The sequence below is a fragment of the Triticum urartu genome, chromosome 5 (assembly GCF_003073215.2).
Source record: "Triticum urartu cultivar G1812 chromosome 5, Tu2.1, whole genome shotgun sequence".
NCBI lineage: Eukaryota > Viridiplantae > Streptophyta > Magnoliopsida > Poales > Poaceae > Triticum > Triticum urartu.
The window spans coordinates 259,649,206-259,659,568 of NC_053026.1; positions in this window are offsets into that span (position 1 = coordinate 259,649,206).

A 10,363-nucleotide genomic window follows, 5' to 3' on the forward strand; every position below is an offset into this window, starting at 1 on the left:
TTAAACCCGTCCAGCATCACCTGCCCGATGTACTTCAAATATACTAACATGTCGATGTTACCTGTTATGCAGCTGGCAAAAACTACAAGGACGATGTTTCTTCTGGATCTAACAGCTTGGCCAACCAAGATCCTGGACTGAGACATTGCTATGATCTTGTAAGTGCATCTCTCTCTATTGTATTGTTGTGTGCCTGCCAGCGTGCTTTGCTAAGATTTTCGACCAGTAATCCCTTTGTGCAGACAATGATTTCTACTACTGGCTGCTAAATTAGATATGTAGATGTCATACATGATACTACCTCATACCTCTGTTCCTAAATATAAGTCTTTCTAGAGATTCCACTATAGGCTACATATGGAGCAAAATGAGTGAATCCTTTTCAGCTTATCTTTGGTATGATCAGTGAAAAGTCTAGATTGCATTATATTTTGTCATTTTTCTGCCCATATGAAAATTAATTTGACTTGCAAACGTCACAAATTGAACCCACCGTAGTAATTAATACTCCCTCCATTCCCTTATACAAGGCCACAATGGAAAATACAAATTGCATCAATACAAGGCCACCAACACAAAATGAGGCAAAAATTAATGGGGGCTCCTCGTACAAGCAAACCTGCATGCATGCAGTGATAAAGACGCTAGCTACTTCCTACCTCCCCTTCGTTCCCTATTCATTGCTTGCGTCTGCTCATATCCTTCTCTCCTTCTTCCTCCCTCGTACATCCCATTATCTTCTTCTCCTCCTATGGCTAATGGAGGCAGCGGCAGCGGAGGCTGGGCTACAGGTGTCGATGGCAGCAAGTCGGATGCAGGTGGTAGCTCGGTTTCAAGCAGTGGCGGATGCTGGGCTGCAGGCCATGGCGGCTCTGTTTCAAGCAGTGGTGGACGCTTGGCTGCAGGCCGCGGCGGCTACATTTCAAGCAGCATCGACGGTTGGGCGGGAAGCAGCGGCCGCAGCTCTATTTCAAGCATCGTAGACGGCAGAGCTGCAGGCAGCGACATGGCAGCCGCAGCTGCGGTTTGCCATGACGGACTTGACTTCAACACCGGTCTTGTCGACTCCGACACGGAGACAGAAGACCAGCAGCTAGGCGCCGTCGACATACAGGTTGCAGACTTCACCGTCGAGGGCACGATAAAGTTGCCGGAGAATATGCCGGCATGGAGCATGAGATCTCTGAGTGCGTTAGGAAGGTGGCTTCATGTAGAGAAGGAGACCAAACATGCACAGGTGATGCTCGTCTGCAAGGAGGACGACCTTGATACCGATGAGGAGGAAGAAGGTGTCTTCATTGACAATGTAACAGAGATGTATCCACCCCAACAAGTGGTACATATTCCGGATTCCAAAAACTACAACCGGTGAGGTGAGTATGTACCTGATAGATTTGAACCGGATACGGTAGTGCCAGATTCCATTGATATTGAACTAGTAGATGAGAAGTAGTCTGATGTTTTCATGTGTCTTCGATCATTATTTTGTCAAGTTTGAAGTGTGATTCCATTGTTGGATTACGAAAGTTGCTACTCTTTATTGAACTAGTAGCAAGTGTTGTTTAAGTGTGATTAGTTTGTCTTTCATTGTATTTTTGTTCTTATGATTTATGAACAGTGCTACTCTTGCTTGAGCGCGATGAGTAAGTGTGACAATGGAGTATACAAAACAAGTTGAATTTGAATGATAAAAAACATGCATCATTAAGGCATAGATGTTTCCAGTACAAAAGGGTTACGCTGATACAACACCATCTACGAACTGAGAAATTCTTCAGCAGCTAAGATATACGACGGCCCACACTTAAGCCTAATCGGTAGATGGCCTTCCCTCTCGAGCAACTTTTTTTTAATGTGAGGAACATCATAGTGAATTGAACCCTTAAGCCTAAGCGTCTCGCGCATGCAAGCTTGATGACTTAGACAAATCCAATTCATCCGTTGAACAGGATACTAAACAAAAGATTCCTCCACTTTATCCAATATTTCCTGGATATTTTTTGGCATATTTTTGTGAAACATGGCCTGAATAGACGCAAAGTAGCCAAGATCTAAAATGTTTTCATCCGGAGAATTAGGTGTCTGACATACAATTCTAATGTCCCAACCACCCGCCTACACCGCCTCTAAGACTTCCTTGTCATTCACCGAAACATGAGTTTTGGCATTGTCCTGCTGGATATATATGGGACGATGACGGTCCTCAGCGGGCCACTTTGCCTTTATCGCAGGGATTACTCTCGTGATGAAGAACGTGCGACTAACTTCCTTGTTCACAACCGGAATCGGCTTGAGCTCCAAAGTCCCACGTTTTCTGTTCTTGCTCTTCTTCAAGGCAGCCTTCTTCTCAACAAATGCCCACACACCTATCTTGCCATCAAAAGTGCAATTTCCAACAGCATTGAACCTTGGTCTCGCGACGGCGCACAAGAACATCACTTTCTCTATGTAGTTATTGTTCCTCACGCTTCTCTCCAGATTTGGTTCTGTGGGGCCCAAGTAAAATTTCTGGCTTTTCTTCGTGCGGTAGAACCACTTTTCATCTATATGAACTTGACCATATTCTGCCTTGAACACGGGATTTTCTGGACAGCTCTCTGGCACCAGCTAGGAAAGGCAGTATCGTACACGCTCCTTCATGTTTTCATGTGTTAAGTCGGGCTTAAGGGCATTTGAGTGACGCCTGATCTTCTTTTCCTTCAACCGCTTGAAAACAGTGGTGCTCTTCATATGCATTGACGCCGAAAGATCACATATAGTTGTCCGTTCACCCAAGGGTATTGCCTCCATCATGGCAGTGTCTATCTCAACCCTTTTCCATCCACAATTTTTTGCCTTCTTGTTGATCATAGAGTTGACTCCATGAAGAGTTTGGCCTGTATTCATATGCGCCTAAGACTCCTCGGTGAAACATGCAAGAGCTGTGCCAATCTTTTGGGAAGACCACGCTTCAACCTACCATTACCATTTGCCACCAAAATCTGTGAATATATGTTGCACTTGCAGTCATCGGAATACCATGTCCTCCTTACAATGTTTCCAAAACGATCTGCACACAAATGGTCACGGTATTTAGTTCATTGCTTACCTTTCAACTTTACAACTATTGTTTCATACTCACATCCATTTTGTCACTTGTTGTGCATGAGTAACTAGGCTAATCATCATCTAACTACAGACTATGTACTCCCTAAACATCAGAGAGAGAGTGAAATAATGCAACCTCTAACATGGCAACCTTAACGAGTACGCATGCAAAACCGAAGCTAATACATAAATGGAGCTAAAAACTTACTGAGATCAATGCTCTCACCGTTCGTGTCATCGACCAGTTCTTCCCCGTTGCCGGTCCAGTGCTCGAAACCGAATCACCCGCCCAGAGGTGCACCCCCCCCCCCCCCCCCGTGCCAGAACTGTTGCCCGCACCGTCCGTGTTGTCGGACCTTGCCGTGGGATAAATCCACATAGCATCTCTGATGCCCATCGTTCTTTGGACGGCGTGCCCGAAACCATCATGACCCATGACGACGCCGCGACCTTGACCAATAAGCTCAAAACTGTCACCACCGCGTCCGCTGCCGGCCTGCTCGAAGCCGCCGTTTCCGCTGTCGGCCTGCTCGAAGCCGTTGTGCCCTTGGCCGGCCAAACCGAGACGCCCGCCATTTCTTCCACCGCCTCGTCCAGTATAGCTCGACGAAGATTGTGCGTCGAAGCCACCTCATCCGTAGCCAACCAGCCCGAGGGTGGCATGCCCACATCCGGCCCATGCGGTGTTGGACGAGGTCTGGCTGGCGCGCCAGCCTTTGGTGATCACGCGACCGACGAGGCCGAGCCTCCCACGTCTGCCGGCTCCACGGCTTGCTGCACCGCTTGAACCTCCGCCACCGCCACCATGGACGTCATCTTCAACCTCCTCTACACGGACGTTCAAGTCAGGAAACATGCTTTGGTGTACAGCTGGTCTACAACTTGATGCGCTTCCGTATGAAAAGTGGTCGAGTATAAATAGACAGACTAGTGTTGGCGCCACGAATGTTTGAATAAAATGGCGCCGGCGAGTTTTTGCAAAAAATGGCGCGGGCGCAACGCGCGCAGCCGATCTAATTCATCTGTTTTTCGGAGGCCCAATACATGCTCGACGTGCTGGCTTGCATGGCTGCATGCAGCGCGTGAAAAAGGCAGGAGAGAGAGAGAAAGAGTAGTGCGAGGGATGAAAATTTGCTGACCGCGGGGGAGTGAGAGGAGTGAGTGAGTTGGCTTCCTACGCGCTGGAAAGAAAAGGTAGACGGGAGGACCGAAGAGTTTTTGCATGCCGCGGCATTAATGACTCCGGTAAAAGAGAAGAAAAGTTAGCTTGTGAAGTGGTCATTAAATTCTGCCTTGGTACCTGTATTTTGAGTTTGTGGCCTTGTATAAAGGAAGGGAGGGAGTATGATAGGAAAACAGACCGTCACTATTTGTTCAAAATGCAAATACAAAGATACCATCTACTTGGCACAGTCTATTTTGGTCAGTGTCTTCCATAGATATCCCATTGCCGAATTTAAACGAAGAACGCATGACCCACATTTAAATGAAGAACGATTATTTATTGAAATTCGATGGTCCAAGTGGTTGGTTATTATCATATAGCAACACCACCTGAAAGCTTCATATAGCAGCAGCAGCTCATAGCAACTCATCATACAGCAGCAGCTGTGTGCAATTCATCATATACCAGCAGCAGCTCATAGCAATTCATCATATAGCAGCAGTAGGAGCAGATTATAGCAACTCATCATATAGCAGCAGCAGCTCATAGCAATTCATCATATAGCAGCAGCAGCTCATAGCAATTCATCATATAGCAGCAGCAGCTCATAGCAATTCATCATATAGCAGCAGCAGGAGCAGCTCATAGCAATGCATCATATAGCAGCAGCAGAAGTAGCTCATAGCAATTCATCATATAGTGGATCCGAATGTAAATTTGGCAAAAAAATAGAGGAGATCCTCACCTTGTTGGATGAGCTCATCCTTCAACAGCACCTCAAGGCCACGGCCTGGGAGGAGGGAGGGGGAATAAGGTGCCTTCTGCCGCAGTGTGGCATCAGCCGTAGTTGTGCGGTGCCCGCCGGAGTAGTGCGTTGGATGGACAATAGTGGAGCAGCTGCTGGAGACCATGAGAATGAGGGGCGGCGCCAGAGGGAGGAGCAACCGGGGAGATTTGGCCCTACCCGCCGGCCATGTAGCCTAGCTGGACAGAGCATCATCGAGGACCAGGCCAGATGGGACCAGTGGTGACGGCTCGCTGGAGGAACCCTAGCACTGCAGGCAGGGGATCGATGTAGAGGGAAAGGGGAGAGGAGATGCAAGCGGGCAGGGCAATTGCATTTTGAGTGTAATACAGGCAGACAACAGTCATTTCACTATTCCCCTTCCCTTCAATTTTTAGTGAGCTTCTACCCGAAACACCCCCCTCCAAAGCGAAATAAGTTAAGCCCAAGCCCATAACTCAAAAATGACTTCTTTACATCTGTTGCTGTCAAAACCGGCGGATCTCGGGTAGGGGGTCCCGAACTGTGCGTCTAGGCTGGATGGTAACAGGAGGCAGGGGACACGATGTTTTACCCAGGTTCGGGCCCTCTTAATGGAGGTAAAACCCTACGTCCTGCTTGATTAATATTGATGATATGGGTAGTACAAGAGTAGATCTACCACAAGATCAGAGAGGCTAAACCCTAGAAGCTAGCCTATGGTATGATTGTATGTTGTGATTGTCGTCCTACGGACTAAAACCCTTCGGTTTATATAGACACCGGAGAGGGTTAGGGTTACACAAGGTCGGTTACAAAGGAGGAGATATCCATATTCGTATTGCCTAGCTTGCCTTCCACGCCAAGTAGAGTCCCATCCGGACACGAGACAAAGTCTTCAATCTTGTATCTTCATAGTCCAACAGTCTGGCCAAAGGATATAGTCCAGCTGTCCGGAGACCCCCTAATCCAGGACTCCCTCAGTAGCCCCTGGACCAGGCTTCAATGACGATGAGTCCGGCGCGCAGTATGGTCTTCGGCATTGCAAGGCGGGTTCCTTCTCCGAATACATCACAGAAGAATTTGAATACGAGGATAGTGTCCGACCCTGCAAAATAAGTTCCACATTCCACCGTAGAGAGAATAATATTTTCGCAGATCTAATTTGCTGGCTTGTTTTGGCAGCATGACGTTATGTCATGGCCCGGTGATTATTCGAACTGTTTTTCTTCAACCAGCTCCACACATAACGCGGGGCGGTTTCTTGACACGTCTTGTCAAAGCAGAGAACATGTTCCCCCAATTACGGGATTCTCATTAATGCGGTCGTGGGTAACCCAACCGTGTCTAGGACTCCTAGATTATAGGCAAGTCCTAAACGGCTATGGAGAGGACGCTTGATATTCACCCTCTTTATAAAGGGACAAGGTTTTCGCTTTTTCCCTCTCGTGCTCAATCGAACCCTTCCCCCACCTAGAGTTCCAACAACCAAAGCCCAGGTTAGGTGCTCCGGATCTTAAATCATGTCTGAATCCATCCTTCAAGGCCGATGGATGCCCTCCTCTGTGACGGAAGAGGACATCAAGAAGTTGAGGGAGGCCAGATACCTGACCGCCGAGGTTTCGCATCGGCTTCCTGCTCGAGGGCAGGCCGTCCCTACTCCTGAACCCAACGAGAACATCGTGTTCGTCTCCCACTTCCTCCGAGGCCTAGGCCTCACTCTGCATCCCTTCATCAGGGGTTTGATGTTCTATTACGGGCTAGATTTCCACGATCTAGCTCCGGACTCCTTTCTCCACACCTCGACATTTATTGTCGTGTGTGAGGCCTTCCTCCGCATTACCCCTCACTTCGGCCTGTGGCTCAAGACCTTTGAAGTGAAGCCGAAGATGATCGAGGGGCAACATGCAGCATGCAGAGGTGCATCAATAGGCAAGATGGCAGGAGCTCCATGGCCGAAAGGTTCCTTTCTAGAGGTGTCCGAATTATGGCAATGGGAGTGGTTTTACGTCACAGCTCCTAGAAGTGCCAAGTGGGCGGCTTCCCCCGCTTTCCGCTCGGGCCCCCCACCACGACTAATGTCATGGATTAGCAGAGGTCTGAGCTGGGGTCCAGCCAAGGACGTGCCTATACTGCAAAGCCGCATTCGAGATCTCTTCGAGGGAGATTTTAATTTGGTCGTGGTAATACAAGTTATGCTGGTTCGTCAAGTCCAGCCTTGCAAACGCCGGCCCCTTCGCTTGTGGGAGTTCAACCCAGAAGGATCGCGTGCCATTCAAAGTTTCCTCGGCCTGACGCACGAGGAGATGTACAAGTCATTCTTCGGACCTCAAATAGAGTGTCCGGATGCTACTAAGGATGTGGGCCTGAGCAGTAACCGCGCCGCCGAACAAGTAAGAAATCCTCTAACCGAACACACTGTCCTTTATTCATCATGAAGTTATTTCTGAGAGATCGCTCTTTGACCAGGACTGGCTAACAAAGGCGAAGATGATTCGGTGTTCGGCCCCCCTCCCTGAGGGTTTGGAAAATCCGGTATTGGAAAAGATGCTCGAGCTCGCACCTTGCCCGGAGCCCTCGAAGGAAGATACAGGGGGAATAATGTGGGCGGAAGCGGGCCCCCATCGCTGCCAGTTCCAACTGAGGGAATGAGCGCCTCCTTAAAGGAGGATAACCGGGGGAGGAAGAGGACTGCTTCCGACGATCCGGAAAACGAGGCCTCCAAACGAGAGAAGAAGTCTCCAACAGAGGGTCCTGCCTCGGGGGGTGCTCTTGCCGCACAAAGTCCGCGGGGGGATCATCCCTCCAATGAGTCGTAAGTGATCCATAAAAATACTTTAATAGTGAAGGTATACTATCTTTCTTCTGAGAAAATAACCGCCGCATATATCTTGCAGTTCGGATCTTAGCCCTTCTCAGTTGAGCTCGTCTTCGGGGGATCTTCTTCCGGAGATGATGGAGAGCGAAACGCCTCCCCCGGACTCCTCCGCTCAAGAAGCGGGCGACCCCGAAGTGTCATCACGGAGGGCCTCTCCGGATCCGGTGAGGGTAGAAGATAATCCCATAGACTCCCGAAGTCCCCAGCGTTCGGCTCCCGAAGAGAGAAAACAAAAGAGTCCGGCACCGTCTGGTATGCGGTCGGACGTTCTGAGGGACCTGTTAGGGCGAGCGGCCATCTCAGAAGAACACCGTACGCTGGTGGGTACGGTGATGGAGAGAATTTCGTCCGCCGAAAGCGGATTACATGAAGCCTTTATGAGTCTACTGAAAGGCTTTGAGGTACGTGAAATAATATGTGATAGTACCGCACATGTTAGGTATGCCCTGTGTAGATAGTAGCCCCTGAGACTCTGGTTGTCGTCGAGAACGGCGGCGAACAGAGGACCATAGTCCCAGGCAATAACCAGACTGCCTTTATGTGCAGGTGGTGGAAGCTCCGGTGGCTAGCCGGACTAGTGAGTTTGCCGAATTAAAACGGCAACTGGATGCGGCAGACGCCGACATCGAGCTTGTTAATAAGCGACTTGACGAATCACAGGGTAAGTAATGTTTTCTGGTGAATGTCACACAATAAGAGCAGCATGATGCCAGTATCTTTAATATGTTGTGACTGCAGACGGAGCTGCCACCGTGGAGACCCTTCGGGCGGAACTCGCCCGAGCCAAGGAACAAGCGAGGGTTAGTAATGCGCCTGCTTTGAAGGTGGCTGAAGAGTTAAGAGCCGAGAAGGCTTCCCATTACGAAAGCAAAGAAAAGATGGCCAAGATAGCCGTAGAATTAAAAGGCACTGCCGACTGTTGCCAGTTCCTTGAAGAAGAGAACCGAGTGAAGGCAGCGGACCTTGAGAAGGCCACTATGGCGACCAAAGACAGTCGCTCTGCTATGAGGGCGAAGGAGGAGGAGCTGCGTGAAGCCAGGGATATTGCGGCTGGGAAGCCCTTTCTGCTGCGGAGGAAGTTCGGAGATCCGCAGTATGCCCCTCTGGATCGGCTGTGGAGTTCGGCAGACGCATATATGGACTTGGCGCGAGCGCTGTCGATGCGGTCGAATACTTCCAAGATCAATCAGATCGTGAAGTGGACAAGCTATTCTGGTCGCAATTCAACGTTCCAGAGCGTCCGCTTCCCTTGATTGATCAGCTAGCCGAGTGGGCCGAACTTAATAGGTTGTCCGGACTCGCCATGAGGTCTGTTGTAGATCATTTGTGGCCGGAGAAGCCGAACAGCTATTTCAGCTTAGTGCGGCAGTTCCTTGGTGCGGTGCCGCGCATCAACACGATGAGGAGGTCGGCGTGCATAGAAGGCTCGTGGATGGCCTTTGCCCGTGTCAAGGCATACTAGGCGGAGATGGATGCTACCACTGTTGTGGCACAAGGTTCGGCCATAGGCCGAGTAGCTGCCGAGCACTATTTTGAAGAGGTTCTTGAGGGTGCTCGTTTGATAGAGTGCCAGTGCTCAAAGAATATTATGTTTGAATGACATGTATTCCCATTGTAAACACAATGTTTTTATGAAATATAGTAAGGTTGTATTTATACTTTTGCCGGGAAGCAATGTGATGCCTCTTGTGTGGCCGTTTGTGTACATATGTATATAACCTGAAAGATTGCAGTCGTCGGCTTCAACCCCCATGCATATAATGCGGAGGTGCTCGCAAAAAACGCATGTTCACACTTAACCCAATGTCTTGGTCCTATTAAGGAGGTGATAGCGCAGCGAATGAGGCAACCAGACTATAATGCTTTAACACTTTCACTTAGCCATAGGAGTTTGACAGTGGGGCTACTAGATAGCCCCTGGTGGCTCCGCACTCTCCCGATCTCGGGGTGCGTATATGCTTGGCCGGAAAATGACCCTTCGTTAAGGCGGAGGAATTCTAACATTCCAATAGGTCATCGAGTGGTTGACCAGTCTCACGCTATATCATGACAGTCAGTTTTCGGCTTTCTCTACTGAGGTGCTCGTCCGGATGAACCAGGGCACAATGGCAGTAGTTCTCCTGGTGCTGCCTTAGCTGATAAAGCGGAACGTAAGGCACCAAAACACTGGAGCCGAGCAAACCCAACATTTGACCAAAGACAATGATTCGGAGCTGATGCATATAAGGCCAAACTCGTGACGCCGAACACTCCCTAAGGTATTCGGTCTTTATGGTATAAATCGGGCCTAAATAGTGCCTTTTGTAAGAAGCCCCTTGTGTCCAGGTACGTGCATTATTCTGACATGGCCACATGCCAAGACGTCAGCATCCTTCTCAATTGTACTGAGAATTCGAGGGATGTGTATCAACAAGAGATAGTAAAAAAGGTTTACGCAGGGTCTTAATCTAAAAAGAATCCTTGGAGCGGG